The sequence below is a fragment of the Macaca mulatta genome, chromosome 8 (genome assembly GCF_049350105.2).
Source record: "Macaca mulatta isolate MMU2019108-1 chromosome 8, T2T-MMU8v2.0, whole genome shotgun sequence".
Lineage (NCBI taxonomy): Eukaryota > Metazoa > Chordata > Mammalia > Primates > Cercopithecidae > Macaca > Macaca mulatta.
In genome coordinates, this window is record NC_133413.1 from 68,022,074 (window position 1) to 68,042,164 (window position 20,091).

A 20,091-nucleotide genomic window follows, 5' to 3' on the forward strand; every position below is an offset into this window, starting at 1 on the left:
GTTGGGAAATCTTTTTTCCTTCATATTGAGCACAGTATAAGTAGCTATGTTACTTCATTTGTTTTTAATTTTTATTAAGGAAATTTTGAACATACACAAAGGTGGAGAGAACAGTACAATGAATGTCAAATACTCACTACCCAATTTGAACAGTTATTAACATTTTTCCAACTTATCTCTTGTCCATCCTGTCTTCCATCTATCCTCCTCTTCCAACATACTTTATTTTTATTCCGTTTTATTTCCTTTTATTTTATTTTATGGCAAATCTCAGGCACTTTATCAGTTCACCTGTAATTCAGGAGTTATCTCCAATAAATGTACACTGCATAATATATGTCCGTTATATAATATATTCTTTATATAAAAAAATAAACCCAGTATGAATACATTATATAACGTTACATGTATTACATAACTCTAATGTCATTATCACATCTAATAAATTTAATAGTATCATGTATATGTAGTCCATATTAAGACTTCATTGGGGGCATTTTTAAAACTGTCCAAATTGTAAAGAATTGGTTGGCCTATCAAATCATTCACTTATTCATTCATTCATTCATTCATCTATTCAACGGACACTCACTATGACATCCTTAATGTGGCCAGTTCTCATAGGAGACCTATAGTTGCAAAGGGCAGACAAACAAATTACAAATGAAAAACAGTGGGAAACATGCAGAGTTGTTTGGTACAAGGTGTGACTATGTCACAAAGAAGGTCACAATCAATTCTGCAGGAGGTGGGAGGGTAATTGAGTTCATGCACGATAAGGATCTTGGGCTGAATTTTGAAGGCTGACCAGGTGTTGGCAGTAGACTATAGAGGAAGGATGCACCACAGAGAAAGCATGGGAAACATGTCAGCACTTTGTGCCAGGAAATATCATCAGGAAATATCTCCTTAACTAATATGAGTGCCAGGTGCTCTTCTGGGTCAGTGAACAAAATAGACAAAAATCCCTAACCTGGTTGAGCTTATATTCTTGTGGGGGAGGACTAACATTAATAAATGAATACATACAGCATGTCAAAAATAAGGGCTATGCAAAAGAAAAACACAACAACAACAAAAAAGGGGAAACGTGATTAGGAGTGCTAGGGCTGGGTGGTTCACAAGTTAACATAGGATGATTGTCACAGTTAAGGTGGTAGGAAATGGCCAAATGCTCACAGTTCCCTCTTTTCTTCTTTTGCACACAAGAAGATCATGTTGCTCAGCCTTTTCTGCAGTTAGATTTGGACAATATGACTGGGTTCTGGCCAATAGAAAATAGTTGGAAGTGATGCATGCCACTTCCAGGCCTGGTCATCATGCCCTAAGTGGCCATCCATGTTCTTTCTCCTTCCACCATGACCTTGCCAATCATGTGCTGGAAATGAGATGAAACAGCCCATATCCTTGAGTCACCAATTAAAAACTGCATTAAAAAATCCTGAGTGTGAAACTAATATACATACTGAAGTTGCTGTCTACTTTCCTCCCAATACCCTGTCCACTCTATGAACCACTTTTTATCTTTTCTTCTACTATGTGTGTGTGTTTAAGGAGTTAGTGTCTTTACTATATAAAGAGCTCATAAAAATCAACTAGAAAAATATTAACTCTGTAAGAAAAAATGAGTAAGGGAATTACAAAGTAAAGCTACTTATAGAAGTAAATAAATTTTAAATAGATTATAAAATCTATTTATGTTCTATAGTTTCAAATGAATAGAATCATAGAAGCCAAAAATAAGCATACAGAAAAATGACTTCATTATGAATAAAAAGCTACTCCCAAATACCTTTATTTTGCAATCTGGCTATGTCTTTTTTTTTTTTTTTTTTTTTTTTTGAGACGGAGTCTCCCTCTGTTTCCCAGGCTGGAGTGCAGTGGCGCGATCTCGGCTCACTGCAAGCTCTACCTCTCAGGTTCACGCCATTCTCCTGCCTCAGCCTCCCGAGTAGCTGGGACTACAGGCACCTGCCACCACACTCGGCTAATTTTTTGTATTTTTAGTAGAGCCGGTGTTTCACTGTGTTAGCCAGGATGGTCTCGATCTCCTGACTTTGATCCACCTGCCTTGGCCTCCCAAAGTGCCGGGATTACAGGTATGAGCCACCGTGCTTGGCCCAATCTGGCTCTGTCTTTAAAATTAATATGTGCAGTGTTGCTGAGCACATTGTGAAATGGTTTTTACACACTGCTGACAACAGCATACATTGGTAGAACCTTTCTGGAAGACAATTTAGCAATATTTTCTATTTTTTCAGAGCCTTCAAAATGTTTCTCCCAGGTGCAGTGGCTCATGCCTGTAATCCCAGGGCTTTGGGAGGTCACAGTGTGAGGATCATTTGAACGTGGGAATTTGAGATCAGTTTGGACAACATGATCATCTCCATCTCTTCAAAGAAAAAAAATTAGCCAGGCATGGCAGCCTACACCTGTAGTGCCAACTACTCAAGAGGCTGAGATAGGAGGATCACTTGAGCCCAGGAATTTGAGGTTGCAGTGAGCTATGCTCATGCTACTGCACTCCAGACTGGGCAACAGAGCAAGGCCTTATTTCAACAAACAAACAAACAACAACAAAAAACTGTTTCTGCCTTTGACCTCGTTGATAACACTTTCAGTAATTTAAATCAGCAGAGGTGCATTCAACAACCTATGCATATAACAAAAGATTTTCAAAACTTTCTTAAGAACTGGAAATATCTTTATTCATTTTTGCAATGGGCATGTGTTACTTTTATAATTAATCACTCATTAAAAGTCTTTAAAAGACTCTTTTCTTCTTTTTTTTTCTATGTGCTGCATAGCTTCTTCTCAGATCCAGGAAAGGAGCTGTCCAGGATAATGAGGATAGGCTGGGGAAAGACAAGCCACGGCTTTGCCTCTGTGCCAGCTCTCATGGGCCAGGCAGATGATCCCAGGACACCCGCCTCCACAACATCAACACCCGCTCCATCCTTCATCAACAGTTCAGTACCTGATTAACACATCTGTACCCCAGGAGGTTATGCCAAGCCCAACTTCTTCCAGAGACAACAATAAGTCCAAGCCACTGCTAATGTCATTTATAAGCTGTGGGATTAAAACAGAGAAGCACTCAATTAATTAAAATTAGCCCTCTATTGAAACTATAAGCATCTTGCTTCCTAAGATTCTAGACCAAATAAGTGACTGCCAATTCTACTCTTCTAGAATGAAAGAGTTTGCCATTTTTAATGGAATGAATTTTTTTCACTCTGAAATAAGATTAAATCAAAATGGTCTTAGCCTAAAAAAATTCTCTTTATTGGCGAAGAAGAAAACACCTCTTGTTAGCTGTGTTCCACGTGTCAAGTTACACTAGCAATCTGAGTCTTAGTTTCTCTATTTGTAAAATGGAAAAAAATAATGTGTCCCTCACGTGGCTACTGTGAAGATAAAATGAGAAGATAGATGCCAAGTGCCTAATACAGGGCCTGGAGTATGGAAGTACCCAGCAAACATTCCATCTCTCCATTGGGCAAGGCAGTACTGGACAGTACCAAAAGGAGTATTGAAGGTGGGAGGAGGAAAATAAGATCTTCAAGCAGTCAAACACAACAGAATCCCAAAGTTACAACCAAAAGGGGTTAGGTATGTTTTACAGAAAATGTTAAGAAGGATAAGTGAAAAGTATTACATAGATATATTTGTGTATGATACGCTTCTGTAATAGGTATAATCTGAATATGAAATCAGAATTCCTGGGCTCTGGGAATCAGGGTTTTGATTGTTTTCTAAGAAAGATTAGTTTCTTCTGCTCCAGAATTTCATACAGATTAAATTTTATAGCCAGGCACTATCGCTCACACCTATAATCTCAGCACTTTGGGAGGCCAAGGTAGGAGGATCCCTTGAGTCTAGGAGTTAGAGACCAGCCTGGGCAACATACTCAGACCCTGCCTCTATGAAAAATTTTTCAGGCCTGGTGGTGCATACCTGTAGTCAGCAGGTAGAGGTGGGAGAACGCCTTGAGCCCAGGAGGTTGAGGCTACAGTAAGCTGTGATTGTGCCACTGCACTCCAGTCTGGGTGACAGAGAGAGACCCTGTCTTAAAAAAAAAGTCAGTATGAAATCTCTTGCATAAGCCATCTTTTACCTAGCATAGTGATTTTGCAATTTATTTACACTACTGCATGAACCAGTGAATTATTCTTTTTTTGTTGCTGAGAAGCATTTTATTGCATGAATATACCACAATTTATTTATCTACTAATGGACATCTGGGCTTCTTTGAGGATTTGCAAGTTATAAAGAAAACAGATACTGATGTTTTTGTTGATGTCTTTTTGTGAACTAGAATATCTCTTTCTACTTTAATGAGTGAGTCATCTTACCTTTAAATTGTCATCACTTCCACATCTTTCATTGCTATTGACGCTATGCATTTTCTTCCTTTGATAATAGAATAATTATCAAAATAATTCCTCTGATAATAGAATAATCCCATTTCTTGAATACTCACTATAGTGACAGGCTATCTAATTTGTCCTCATAAGATTTCTGCAAAGTAGATATAATCATAACCATTTTACAATGAAGAAATAAGTGCAGGCTCATTAAGCAGTTGGATATGTGGACTCTGAATTACTACTGAAGTTGGGGTCTCTAGGCCACACTGTGGCTCTCTTGGGCTGTGACAATGGCTTCTGAGAAAACCACCTGGACTTGTCCTTTGCTCACATCCTGGAGGGGCATCTAGACCTACACATTATGCATTTTTACCAATTTTAATTATTTTGGCAACAAGTTCCTTGCAGTTAGATTTGTGATGTATTTTTCTCAACACACTGCCTATGGGCCCCTCCCAAATGATAACAGGCCATGGCATTTGGAGACAGCCCACCCTAATGGAAGAATCAGGAGAGAAGGGATGCAATCCTCTAGAAGCCTGCCTACATGTAAGACCCCATGTCAAATGTTAAACCATGCACTTGACTCTCTCAAGTTGCCTGCTTGGCCCTCTTCCAAGTGTACTTTAATTTCATTCCTGCCCTTAAAACAATTTAATACGCTTTCATTCCTGCTCTAAAACTTGACTCAGTCTCTCACTCTGCCTTATGTCCCTTGATCAAATTCTTTCTTCTGAGGAGGCAAGTGTTGAGGTTCCTGCAGTCCCCTATGGATTCATTGCTGCTAACATACTTTTTTGCTGCATGACTCAGATACATTTCCTGGCAGTAAGATACATCTATGCCTCACATTCTCTGGTTGGAGGTGTTCAACCCCTGTAGAGAGTTTCGTTCTCTCCTTTTGCTCTCCTTTTGCTCTCCTGCTTATTAACCAACCCTCAAAATGATTTCTCTTGGCCACACTGCCTCTGGCCACACTTCCGCTGGCTGTGTCTCAGCTTACCCTCACCAGTGACTTGCAGGGGCTGGAAGAACCCTGGAGTCAACACCAAGTAGACCTAGACACTACTGGCTTTTCTGGACAGGAGTGGTAGGGCTAAATCCTAATACCATGCAATATCTGGGGTTTCCTCTACTTTTTCAACTAACATTTGGCTCTTTCCCAAAAACTCACACTGCCTATTCTTCTGTTCTCTCTGTGTGTATTCTAAAATGCCCTTGCACACCTGCCAGACCATCTGCCTCAAGGGCAACTCTGCCTCCTTTGCTTTCACTTTGAATGCCCTGTGACTTCTTAAACACACACTTTCTGTTATTTGTGTACCTGTGGCTCTTGCTGCATTTGCTTGACAGCAAAGACATGGGCTACCTTGCTGATATCCCCTGATATTTATACTTGTTTCTACCCTGCCAGCTTGGAAGACCTGTCTGCTGGCACATTACTAGAACAGACGCTAATCACAACCCCAGCTCTCCTATTTCATCATCACTTACCACACACTTTTCGTTCTTGTTATGCTTCAGGGCTAACTTTTTTGGTGACTTTTGAAGCAGTTTATATGCCTGCACAGGGCCTTAAGCAGTAGCCTTTTAAGGAACCCATCTACTTGCTTTTTTTTGAGGTAGTACCTCTTTGAGAGGAGAAGAAATTCTTTCTTTGCCATTTGCAGATTCTTACACTAAGCCCCAAGTCCTCCAAAGGTTACTACTTTATGTCAGGAGGGAAAATAAATGCTACCCTCTCGAGTCCAAAGCCTGCTGTCTTGGGGAGCACCGGAAGGCTTTCCATGAGTATTCCTCTCGCTTCCTTCCATTTATTATTGTAGCTTTCGTTTCTCAAATCAATTCCACACCCTTCTTAATATGCATCAAGGCCTTAAAGGTCCTATTCGAAGGGAAGTCAGTCCAGCCCCTTTGGAGCAGTTAGCTAAAAAACAGGCTTCTCATCTACTTAAAGAATATGGGAAATGGAAATCTGAGAAAAGGGATAATTATTTTGTTGCTCAAATGCTCTGAGTGAGAGTCATTCTCAGGTCATAGAGACAAGGATGGAGGCTGGGCCAAGGCCACAGGCACAAGAGACCCATAGGACAGAGATGAAGGTTTATCCTAGGCTAACCCATGACCATTAGAGCAGAGATGAAGGCAAGGTAAGGAGTACAAAGTAAGACTGGTTTATTCCAGAACCCCAAGGATAAAGAGGGACCCCACCTTGTTCACTCCAGTAGTTTTCCTGTCCTCAAGTCAGTAATCATGATGAGATGGTACCAAGGTTAAGGGTACATGGTAAGAGCAGTTCATTCCAGAAGCCTAAGGATGAATGGCAGACACCCCATTTGGGATAATAGAACAGTAAGAGGGGAGGCCTTCTTTTTCCTTTTTCCTTTATTTCTCTTCTGTTCTCAATTTGAGGTGGGTAATTCCATCTCCATACCACAGGCCATGCCCCTCAGATGCATCCTTAAGAACTGGGAAAAGTCTGATCACCTAAACAAAAGTTAGGTTTCCTTAGTAATACTGTTTGGCCTAGAAATGAACTGGGAAAAAATTACAAAAGTGAACCTTAACATCCAGTGTTCTTAGGCAGAAAATCCTCAAATTAGCATGCTAAGTATTTTATAACTGAGATCAGAACAAGGAGGACAGGGCTCAGGAAAAAACTAAATGCAGAGAGAAGAGGCAGGTTCAACTATTGGCTGCTCTGTCAGTCAACAGCTCCCTCCAGGTTGCCCTAAGGAAACTCCTCCAGGTAACTGCAATCAGTGTGGGAAGCCAGGTCACTGGAAGGTGAACTGCCTAATGGGATAAAAGGGAAGAAGCTCTGCATGGAATGCCCTCTCTGCCACAAGCTCGGCCACAGGAAACAGGACTGCTCTGAGGGCAGAAGGGCCCTTGGGATGGAATCCCAATCCCTGATGGTTTTGAGCAGAAGGGACCCTCTGCTCCAGCTGGCTCCCAGATCAGACATGGTCATCAATAGGACAATGCCAAGGGCAAGTCGAGGTGGCAAGTAAAATTGTGAATTTCTCTTTTGCGTTTAAGAGCTGCCTACTCTTCTAATTTCCTTCTCTAAGCAATTTTCCTCCAAATCATGTCAGATAATGGGGACAAATGGCACCCCCTGCCTCCAAAAGAAAAGATTCACACCCCTTTGGGGCAAAAATATATTTCCAAGATGGGTGCCTGTTCAATATTCACCCAACCTCTAAATTCATCTCTCCCTCTAATAGTTCCATTTCTTCTGCAAAAGTTACCTAAATCTTTAAGCAATAACTTTAACTTGGACAGTCTTACCTCAGGGGTTTAAAAATAGCCCACATTCATTCAAATGCATCCTAGCAATAAAACCAAGCAATCTCTTGAGGGGAGATAACTTCTATGGTATGCAGACAACCTCTTTACTTGCTCCACCTTCACTGGACTCACAGAGCAACACACAGTACAAACCATAAGTTCCTAATAGAAGGAAAATGACTTTTGTCTAGTTCAAAGGTTATAAAGGTAAAGGTATTTCTGGGAAGAAAGGTTATAAATAAAAGAGACTTTATATGAAAAAGGATCCTGTATGGTAAATTTTTGTCCTACAGTAAAATAACTGGTTGTTTAAAAAGGGATGTTTAGGACAAGTCAGAAAGTCGAAGTATGTCATAGATGGTCTGGGGAAGTTACAAAAAATCATGAAAGGGAATTTAAAAAAGAAATGTTGAACAATTTTAAAGATTATGAGATCTACTAAATGCTTCATAAGCTGTTACTGTGACTCTTAACTTTACAATTTCTGTGCTTTTAAGCTATGTAAGGCTGGAGACATACAGAGTTACCTGTGCCCCCTAGCTATGCTAGAAAGTGTCAGAGATTGTCCACATTTCTGTCTGGTGTCCTAGGGTCCATATTTAGTACATAATTAAAATAACTTGCCAGGTTTTTCACCAAAAGTCAAAGTTGCTAAGAGTTAACGGTGTAACTGTATTTGAGACTACTGGAAAAACAGTTTTATGTGTAAGGTATGTAAGGAAAGTAGAATGTGTTTTTGGTAAAAGATTATAAGAAAGCATGAAAATGTGGGGTTTTTTGCTTAGTTTAAATGATTACAGGATTGTTTTAAGTGAGACAGAATAAATCTGAAGGGTTGAGCATGTTATGAAAGGTTTGTGAAGGATTAATGTTGTAGAAGAAATTCTGTTTGTAAACCTATAGGCTAAAGTTAAAGGGGCATTATTCATTTTATCCATATATTGAACATTGAAAAAAGCACAATATTGTTTTCTTAGAACATTATTCTTCACTTTAACAAAAAAAACTGTAAAGGGTTATAAAAGGTTTATGAGAATCTTTTCTTATGGTCAAACTGATTAAGATTGAATAGATTTGTCTATAAGGTTTTATTAAGAATTAGGTTTAACATCAATAGTATAGATGTGTTATTGGTATGTGTTCCAAAATTTTATGTAAAACTCCAATTATTATAATATATCTCAGTATTAATTATCAGTAATAATTATAAGTGTTATGTTAAATTATTGTGTACCACAGAGGTAACAAAATTTCTTGTTAATTATGTCTTTGACTGTGGCTGCTGCAAGACATTTTGTTATCCATAGACAATTGTTGTCTTATTTTGATCCTCTTTAAAAGGTAGTTTTATAATAAGCTATAAAACTTTGACAGGTGCTTTGGCTGTAGGTTTCTGATAACTTTGGAGATTGTGACATCAAAATGAAGACATGCAAATAATTATATGCAAATAATTATTCTTGCTGTTCTTTTTGCAAATAAGACTAGAGCTTATTAGCAGACAAATCAGTCCTATCATAACTTCTTTTTAAGAAAAATGAGAACTGGAGAGAACAATTTATGTTAAAAAACTATGGTACACCTGTTACTAGATTCTAGTCTTATCAGTTGTTTTTAATTTTGTTCTGCAATTTAGACTACCCCTGTTTATTCCTGTGAACCAACCAGTGACTTCTGGCTGCAGCTCAAAAGAAACAAGAGGAATGTGCTGTCAAATTCCAGATGATCCTCAGCAAGGGATACCATCCTCTCAATATTCAAGAGTTACCCTTCTACAGGGGACCGTTAGATTGCCCATCAGTGGGACATGACAGGTGAAATAGTGCTCATGTCTCCCTTGGACCTGACCAGATACTGCTTTCAACAACCCATGGAGCCACTTTGCCCTGACAGCTAGCAAGAGGCCAAGACCCACAAAACAACCACCACCACGCGGCAGTTACAGAAGACCGAACTTCATCCATTGTCTCAAAGAATTGGACACTTACTCTCTTGAGAAGGGAGATGTTACAGTAGGTAGCTAGTTAGACACAAGCAGGGCAGGAGAGATGCCCCTGGCAACCCACTACCAGCAATGTCAGGTAATCACCACATGATGGTTAGGCGGTTGTTACACTGTCTCTCTAACACAATAGTTGGTCACAGCCAGCACCAGGAAAAAGCAGTCTTCCAACAGATAGAAAGACCTGAAGGTGGTGATCAGTAGCTTCCCAATAAGGTCTCGGGAGTTGGGAGAGTGAGCTCAAGCATGCACACTAAGAGGCAAAATGGTGGAGTTTAACTGGTATATGACCTTTCTTTGAGAACATTTGACTGGTAAGGGAGGAATGCCTCAAGTGAGCATGTGTACAACTACAGTAAACACACTGTGCATGCGGCCCCTCTCAAATGCTGAGAGGCCACTGCACATGTGAACAGCCCATCCTGAGGGAAGAATCAGAGGAGAAGGGATACAACCATTCAGACACATGCCCCCAAAGTCAAAGGTTGAAGCATTCACTTGACTCTCTCAAGTTGCCTGCTTTGCCCTCTTCCAAGTGTATTTTACTTCCTTTCATTTCTGCCCTAATATCTTAAAATAAACTTTCATTCTTGCTCTAAAACTTGCCTCAGTCTCTTTCTCTCTCTCTCTCTCCCTCTCTCTGCCTTATGTTGCTTGGTTGAATTCTTTTTTTTTTTTTTAAGCAGGCAAGAATTGAGGTTGCTGCAGATCTGTAAGGACATGTCACTACTAACACTAAAGTGAAGGAGTCATAGTACAAACTCAGGCATCTGGCCCCAGAATCAGCACACACTTTGCCATTGTGCTATTTTTTTTTTTTCATTTTTCTTGTTTAACTACTCTAAATGCCTACTCTGATTCTCATTCCATCAGGTAGCAGGAAGTCTACCTTAAACAAGTCTAGCCCTCCTTTCCCTGTTATGGCTCAATCCCAAGAAACTTGCCAAGGACCAGGCCCTGTGGGGTTGGGGGTGTGTTTAGGGAGAGGGGGATGAGTGTGCGCTTGGGGGTGGTCCATGCTGTGTTGAGGCATTCTCTACTCCTGTAGCCTCGGTCACAGGTCCCTGCAGGTCCCAGCAGTGGCCTCCTTGCCCTTGACTGCAAGATGGCTGGGTTCCGGCAGAAGAGTTTAGCTCCCTGCACCCCTCTTGGGTACTCTGTGAAGGCTTCCCTCTGCTCCTGTCTTCCCTGGGGTTCTGGAAGATTCCACCCTTGCTGCCTCATCCTGTGCACAACCACATCTGGTCCCCTGGCGTGTCATTGAGCTGGGCAAAGGGGATGCTGTCTTGCCGCCTCCTTGGGACTTACATGGGGACAGGTCTTTGTTCACCTCTGTTGTAGGATTCTTTAATCATATTTGGAATTTCTTTCTTTCTTTATTTTTTTTTTTTGAGGCGGAGTCTCGCTGTGTCGCCCAGGCTGGAGTGCAGTGGCCGGATCTCAGCTCACTGCAAGCTCCGCCTCCCGGGTTCCCGCCATTCTCCTGCCTCAGCCTCCCGTGTAGCTGGGACTACAGGCGCCGCCACCACGCCCGGCTAATTTTTTGTATTTTTAGTAGAGACGGGGTTTCACTGTGTTAGCCAGGATGGTCTCGATCTCCTGACCTCGTGATCCGCCCGTCTCGGCCTCCCAAAGTGCTGGGATTACAGGCTTGAGCCACCGCGCCCGGCCATCATATTTGGAATTTCTAGCATAATTGTCCCTGAACATCCTTTTAAATCATCCTTAAATTCAATGTTTTGGGCAAAGAAAATGTAAGTTTGTGATCTCTTGGGCCCGCCATTGGCCTAAATAGGCCATTCTTTGCTACAGTGGAGCTACAGCCTTCTCTTGTTCCCTGCTATTTCCTGGCTCTTGGGCAGAGGGGGTGTAAAGGCCCCATGGCTCTTGCACACTCTGAGGCACAGTGGTATGAGGAAGGTGGCTCAGGCTGCAGAACTTCCAGAGGCCTGTGGGGTGGCAGCTCTGGAACTGGGTACTCATGGGAATTACAGTCAGAACTCAGGGCTCCATGAACCTGGCCTGAGCCAGAGAACAAGTCACTGCTTATTTAGGTACAGAGGAGACCCTGGGGGTCATAAGTGTGAATGCTTGGAGACCAGGGGGACAGAATACTGCCCAGTAATTGTGAATCAAAGGCTTCACCTTCTTCACAAGCAGCAAATATTCTAGAACCTAGTGAAATCTCAGGCCTGATAGGATGTGCCCTAGTCCTAGAACATTTAAGTTGTTGTAGTGAAAGGTATGTCAATTCAGAGACATGACTTAGGGATGGATAGATTACTGCACAAGAAGGCAAATCCCCTGCTTCCCACCCTATCTGAGAGTGTTGTCCCACAGCCACTGACCCCAGGTCTCCAGTTCATACCCAATCTGTGTTCTCTGCAGGGGAAACAGCTGCAGAGCCCTCTGCTCCTGGAAGGCAAGGGTAAGATTATCGAGACCTCAGGGCTGGGCCTTTGGCACTTGAGAGGTTCCAAGCACCCACGCCTGAATGGCTGACCAGAGTGACTAGAAAGCACAGACTCCTTTTGCATCCAGGTCACCATCAGGTTACCTTCTGCACCAGTCTGGCTCCTCTATGTCCCCCATACAACCAGACTCATCCCTTTGCTCATGCCATTTCCCCTTCAGTGAATGCCTTCCCACTAGAAGAAGTCTAATGGACTATAGGTACACAAGAGGTGGTGAAATGATAACCCTGGGACTTATGATGTGTTTTATTATTTTTGCTATTACAGGCATGACCCTGCTTTCCTAGTTGTGTTATAGGTCCCCCCCCCCTTTTTTTTTTTTGAGATGGAGTCTTGCTCTGTCACCCAATAGTGGCAAAATCTCGGCTTACTGCAACCTCCACCTCCTGAGTTCAAGTGATTCTCCTGCCTCAGCCTCCCAAGTAGCTGGGTTTACAGGCACCTGCAACCATGCCTGGCTAATTTTTGTATTGTTAGTAGAGGCGGAGTTTCACAATGTTGGCCAGGCTGGTCTCAAACTCCTGACCTCAAGTGATCTGTCCACCTTGGCCTCTCCAAGTGCTGGGATTACAGGTGTGACCCACCACACCCAGCCAGATCACATTTTAAAGTAACAGATGAACACCTCTGAAGCCACCATTTAGCCTGAAAGCTAGGGCCTTAGCAATGGCTGACATTGGCTGTGTGTTCCAACCCATCCCACCTGATCCCTGCCTTCTCCACGGTAGTCAACACCCTGAATCCCATGTGCCTTCTTTCTGTGTTTTCCTTTTTCTTTTATTTTGAGACAGGGTCTTGCTCTGTTGCCTGGCTATAGTGCAGTGATGTGAACACAGCTTACTGTAGTCTCAACTTCCTGGGCTCAGGCAATCCTCTTGGTTCAGCCACTTGAGTAGCTAGGACTATAGGCACATGCCACCATGCCTGGCTAATTTTTGTAGTTTTTATAGAGACAGGGTTTCACCATTTTGCCCAGGCCAGTCTTGAACTCCTGGGCTCAAGTAATCTGCCTGCCTAGGCCTCCCAAAGTGCTGGGATTACAGGCGTGGGCCACTGCACCTCACCTATTTTCCTTTTCTGTCCTCTCATCTTATCTATTCCTTGGAGTCCTAAGATGTTTATATGACATTTTAACTCTCTTTACCTGCTTTAAGAAGGTGTCATGCTGTTTGCAATGTTTTAGGACTTATTTTTCTTACTTAATAATAAGTTGATATGCATTGTCCATACTGTTAGTGGTCACTGCAGTTCCTCTTTTGACTGCTGAATGGCACTCCATGGTAGGAACACCCCTCAGTTTGCTTATCCTTTCTTCCATCAGTGGGCATTTGAACAGTCTTACTGTAAACATCTTTGTGTAAAAGTTTTCTAAGGTGTACACCTACAAGTGGAATTGCTGGGTCATTGTGTATGAGACTGTTCCTCTGAAGGCTGTTTAGCTATTTTCCTGAGTGGTTGACTCATTTATACTCCCACAGCCAACAGGTAGACCAGCTATGCACCACCTCTTCCCCAGCACTCGCCAGGGTCAGCCTTTTCCATTTGTGCCACTGGAGTGGTGGTAAAATGGCATCTAACTGTGTCCTGTGCCATTTCCTGCTCATCTGTGCTTCCAGGCCCAATTCACGAATGACTGCCCGAGAAGCTCTCCTTAACCAGCACACGTGTCCTGATCTCTGTTTTGACAGCCATTTACTGTTTGATGTTTTCTGCCACCTCCCCACGGGGTCCTTCACCTCTTTACATCAGAGGATATCACATTTCTTTTCTAACTCTTGTATCAGGTGCAAGGGCAGTGTGTGGTGCATAGTAGATCCTTCAATGGATTATTTCTGCTTGAAAAAGCAGAATTGTTTACACAGATGAAGTCAAACGCCATCTGCGAGAGATGCAGCAGGGTCCTAACGGTACTGTGGATAGGAAGCTGGGCAGCGAGTTCGTGATTGCAGGTCGGAGCTGGCCAGGTGAGACCCTAGTTAGCCACTCTCTGAAGGCCTCACAGTGGCAGCTACTTGGAGGAGTGTGAGTTCATCCAGCAGGCTTAAAGCCAGGCCTCTGGGAGCTGAGACCTGTCATGGGTCAGCTGATGTTTCTCCTGGGAGGGACAGACCTCGCCGTCTGTCAGGAAGAAATAAAATCACCAGCTCATTATGAGGCCTGCTGCAGTCAGAACACTGTCTTCACACTCAGCTCCTGCGAGTTGGAAGCTCTCAGCCAGGAGCATGGGGCAGGGCGGGATTCCAGTGAGTTCATCTATGACTACAGGTACATGGCACCACTCCATGTACCAAGACACCCCATGTGCCATGTGCCAGGCCAGTCAGGGGCTGTGGTGGCCTGCCTGGTGGGTGCCCAGGGACATGGGCAGGGGTGCAGGGACAATACTATTTATCAAAGCCTGCCTGGAGAGGGTTTTGTTTCTCTGAAGAAAGTTGGCAGCTTGAGGGAGGTAAGGACTAGGCCAGGATGACCAAGTCCCACCACGCTGCCCCTCTTTGCTTGACTGGAGGGTTTCTGCCAAGTGCCTCTGTATTCCACTGAGGGCCAATGGAGCTGCCTCACTGTGGCCTCAGGACCAGAGGATGTGACAAAAACCAGGAGAGGAGTGGGGAGGAGACTGTTCAGTTTTTGCTTCTCCAAACATAGTCTTCTCTGTGTGAGTCACTGACCGGGATTCTGCCCTGGTTTTTGTTTCCCTGCCATCTCCCTACAACCCAGGGAAGTAGTAACAAGCCTCCTGCTCACCATTGTTTCAGGCTTCTGCTCTTGATCTAGCAGTGATCCCTTCCATTGCCATGGGCTTTTGCATTTTTAAGGAATGTTCCCATCCATTGTGCCATTTGATCTTCACCATGTGTGCTCGTCACAAGCTTCCTTACGGGATCCCCATTTGTGCTAGTTCTATGTGGGTTCATTTTTGAGCTCTGACCCAATTCTCCTCAGGCCTATCGCTCTTCCTATCCTGAGTTCTTGCATCCTGGCAAGCTAGTCTTACGGGTGCTCAGACTATTTTTGATGTGGAGTGAAGGGACCTTATGTCCCAACAACGTGGAAGGTGCTGAAGTTATTACACACACAGTAAACACCTGTTATGCAATTATCTGCACTTAGCTTAGTCCACCTATTCTAGGTGCTCCTGAATTCTGTTATTCATTTAAGGAATACTGAAGGTACCATGTGAGAGGATGCTAAGGATACAGACACCTAATGCATGGTCTTACCCTCAGTGGGAAGAGACTTATATCCAGCCACTGCAAAGGTGGTCACGAAAGGTATGGGTTCAGTGGCCTCCAAGCAAAACATCTGCCCTTGGGAGGGAGGCAGACCTAGCTCTGCTGTTTACCAGCAACGTAACATTGGCCAAGCAACCTATCCTTCTTGCAGTTTCTCTGTAAAGGGTCACACAAGAGCTATCATTTACCTTCTGCCTGCAGGGTTTCAGCTGCTTCACGGTCATTACTACCAGTTAATTCTCACAACACACTGAGGCCAGCATTAATTCCATTTAACAGACGAGAAAACTGAAGCTCCAACAAACAAGTAGCTTGCCCAGTTCACCCAGTAAGTGGTAGAGTACAGAATCAAATCCACCAATGTTTGGCTTCTAAACTCAAGTTCTTTTCATTCCTCGATTCTGCCTCATAGGCCTGTTGTGAAGATTAAACGAGATTTTTAATGCAAAATATCCAGAACAAAGCCTAGATGGCAGCAGGGTCCTGGTGAGAAGTAGCTACTGTGATCTCATGTGGATTTGTCCTCCCTTCATTCATTGCTGCTCCATGGCACCATGCACCTCTCACATAAAAGATAGGGGCCTATTTTTCCCTTGTAATAATTAATCCATGTGCCAATGTGTTTATAGAAAGCAGCTCATGCTGTGCCTTTCATTTCTAAGGCTCCAATCATGTTTAGCAAGCAGGCTCCCACATGCAAGGCCAGATTCTTTCAGCTGAAGAATGGGGAAGAAATTATCCAGGAATTCTGACAAAGAAAGTAATTACTCCAGTCTGACATACATCAGTTACTGGTGCCCAAACTGGGCTTTTTTGTCTAAATTACCTGAGTGATGTGTCTGCATCAACTCAGGTGCATTTGGTTATTTTTCTTATTGGCTCTTTCACCAAGTGGGTGTTCGTCAGCCATCACTCCTCATCCCGCACAGGTGGGGCAGCAGGAAGGCAAGGGCTCAAGCCTGAACTGGGTTGGGCAGCTTTCATTCCCCTGTAAGTGCACACAGTTGTCTGGGGAAAAGGGGAAAGTTCTAGAGCACCTCCTCACCCACAAAACTTCCATGATTGTGCCAGCGGTGAGGTCTCTTTCTTTTCTTTTCCTGAAGTCTTTCTCCTCGCTGTAGTCCTTCTGGTTCTTCTGTTGTGACCATCCCAGGTGCCCATGTGGTTCTGGTGAGCCATCAGCTAATCCCCCCTGGGCATTATCTAGCCTGGGCATTTTAGTAACTATGATACTGCTTATATTTCTGCAACACTTGGCTTTCACATCCATTATCTCATCTAATCCTCACACCAGCGCTTTGAGACAGACATCAGCACTGCCACTTTAGATGGGGAAAAAAACTGAGAAAGAGAGAGAACGTGTTTATCCAGGTCACCAGGGCAGTGAGGGCAGAGCTAGTACCAAAACAAGGGAGGAAACTCAGGACTAGGCTTCCTGGCACCTGGGCAAGTTCTCCTTCCATGACCACATTCTATAGTGTTCAAAAAACATCCAAGACCCATAAAGGAGTGAATATTTTGTGGAGAAATTTCTGGCCCCCATAAGAAGTAATGGGGGAGCTGCTTTTGAATGTGTGAGCCATTTGAGAAGCTTGTCAAAGTGTACATCTCAGGCAACTGCCTTCTCATGGAGTGGAGCCGGATGGCAGTACAGGTCTAGTGCCACCACCTCCCCAAACAAGATGCCATCTCTCTATAGGGCTTTGGAATCTCAGCAGTAATTGGAGATGCAGATAGAAAACCACAGGTGCTGGATACACCCCCTGACAACAGCAATCCTGTCTGATATCTTCCAGGGCAGAGATGCCATGCTGAGATAGAAGCAGTGGCAGCTGGAACCTGGATAGTTAGAGCCAGCCAAACCCCTTTTGACAAAGATCGTAAAGGTCTTTGTAAACACTAATTAATTCTCCTCACCCAGTGAAGAGAGAGAAACTTGCTTTCCAAGCACATCAAGGGAAGGCTTAGGTGACAAGGCAATGGCCTCACTCCTCACCCCACAGGAAGTTTGCTTCCCTTCACCTCCAACAGCCACACACCAAGGGGAGACCGAATCATCCAGCAGAGCCTCCTGGGCTTGAGTGGTGACATCTGACTGCTGCTCTGGTCCAAATCTTCCACACTCAGAAGAGCTTTCACTCCCAGCTCACCCAGCTCACCTCTTTAAGGTGAGACCCTGGAGATAAATGTAGGATTGGGCTTCTTCTCACCCTAGCCCTTCCCTTTTCATTGTTTCTTTCTGTGATTATTGGTGGAGAATTTACACCATCCCCTCACCTGAGTGCTAGAAATGGCCAGGTCTTGGTGATGTAACAGAATTCGTGTGGTTTTACTTTTAAATGAATTTCTCATGGTCGTTTTTGTGTCTCTAAGATAATGATCTTCTTTTTATGCCCCTCACATCAGTCTCCTCCAAAACTGAAAACTATGGAATTGCAACAAATTCACTTTGTAAACTGTAAAGTGTCACATGAATGTCGGTTTTGATTAATATCTTCCTGCTCCTTAGCAGAACTCCTTCTCAATTGTTTGTGCTGTATACCCGTGAAATTGTGTAATGGTTTAAGACACCATAAAACGAACGCTAAAGTAAAAGAAAGAAGGAAACATGAAATTACAACACTAAAGGTAAAGTATTTTTGAACATTGCTCTCTGTGCAGTGCTAAATGACTAGCTGCCTGGAGGTGTTCTTGAACTGAAGCTTTAGTGACTTGTCGTTACAGAAGAAGTTCACTACTTCTACAAGTGTTTGTGGAATGTGCCAAAGGGCAGGGCCAAGTCAGGTCCCAAGGTAGAGTGGTTAGACCCAGAGCAGGCCTCTCAGCCTCAGTGGACAAAGATTTACATGTGGTCAAGGTTACATCAGGGAGAGGACAGGTACTGTTTCTCTGACATAGCCTGATACAGCTTGTCTTCCCTTTCCCTATTTTCCAGATTAGCCAATCGGCCTCCCATGATTTTTTCCACCTCTCTCCGGTGAGTTCAAATGTGCTGAAATCTCAAGTCTCAGCCTCTAATTTTTAGGCCCTGATGATTTTCAATAATAAGCTGAAAGACTCTTTCAGATATCAATATCTTAGTGAAAAAAAAAAAAAAAGCCAAAACCAAACAGTTCCTAAAATGGCAAATCAATTCTCCTCAATCTCCCAAAGGGTGTAATGGGCAGTTCGCTTTTTTTTTTTTTTTTTTTTTTTGAGATGGAATCTCACTCTGTGGTCCAGGCTGGAGTGCAGTGGTGTGATCTTGGCTCACTGCAGGTTTTGCTTTCCAGATTCAAGCGATTCTCCTGACTCAATCTCCTGAGTAGCTGGGATTACAGGCGCTTGCCACCGCGCCCAGCTGATTTTTGTATTTTTAGTAGAGATGGGTTTTCACCATGTTGGCCAGGCTGGTCTTGAACTCCTGATCTCAGGTGATCCACTCACCTCGGCCTCCCAAAGTGTTGAGATTACAGGCATGAGCCACCACACCTGACCTACATCTTTGCTTTTAAACATCCAGTTGCTATGCAGACATGAAACCTTACACCCTCCAGCTTGACTCCCTCAGGCCCAGGTGCCCCAGACACCCACACGAAAGAGGATCTTCTCCATTTCTGCACAGCTTGAAGTCAGGGATCAGGGCTGCTTGACCCCCTCCCCTTACCCTGGGATCCCCTTTCTGCCCTGTTCCAAAACTTCCTGTCCTTGAACCTCAAAAGACAGTCACCTGGCCCCTCAGCCCCATGCATGACTCTGACCTTCACACCCTCCTTGGTCACAGTTCCAGTCTCCATCTGGGGTGAGCTGCCCTGATGAATGCTCTTGTCTGGTGAGTGGCTCACCCAGCCATGCATCACCCCATGTCTCCCTGCCTGGCAGTGGTACCAGCTCAGACCTGCCTGCTTTTCTCATAGTTAGTTCTCTTTGCTTAGCGCTGTTCTGCTTCCTGGGGGCAGCACTGCTTTCGTCCATGAGCGCTCATTCTTGGTCTGCTCTCCCTGGAAAATAGAGGGATGGCTTCCACCCACAACCACTGAATTCCAACTTTGCTTCTGATTGGCCTGGCTGTTTACTCCCAGAAGCTTCCCCAAAAGAACAGTGTATCAAAGGGGATTTACAAAACAGTGTCGCAGCCGATCATACAAATTGGGTCTTTCTTGTCATATTCAACTAAAACAGAGTCAAGAGGCCAGGGGGGAAACACTCAGGGCACATAGCATTGCTCAAAGGATGCAGTTCTCTGCACTCCTGGCTGCTGAAACTGCCTGCTGTAACCTCAAACCGGTTTTCTCTAACAACCACTGAAATAATCTGCTGAAATCTAACACCATCACTTACCAATCAGCGTTTGCCAGTGCCCCCAAAACTTTACTAGTGCCAATGAACTTTCTATCAAAACAATTTGTAACATTTTTTTAAATGAAACCTTCAAACTTCTCTGCCCTTTGCGCATATGGAAGACCACCTGGTCTGTGTGTATGCCCTGAATTGCAATTCTTGCTTCCCAAATAAAACATTTTTAACTTACAGATCTGAGTCATTCGTTTATTTAACTTCAACAACAGTAATGTCTTTCTGTAGCATTAGTGACATACCAGTGAAAGATTAGTGTCTGCATATTTTTACAGCATCCTTTCAGTTATATATATAATATTATAAAGTATATTTAGTGTACAGTATATAATATATAGTATATGTATATAATATAGAGTATAATGTATAATATATATTACATT

At 43.4% G+C, this 20,091-nt stretch overlaps 1 long non-coding RNA gene across 1 annotated transcript; it reads left to right on the forward strand.

Annotated features, from left to right (window-relative positions):
• The first annotated feature begins 2,801 nt into the window (after positions 1–2,801).
• On the forward strand, positions 2,802–10,267 carry LOC144330610 (uncharacterized). Its single transcript, XR_013396904.1, has 2 exons — positions 2,802–3,612; positions 9,301–10,267. It is a non-coding gene; the product is annotated as an uncharacterized LOC144330610 (long non-coding RNA).
• Positions 10,268–20,091: the final 9,824 nt, after the last annotated feature.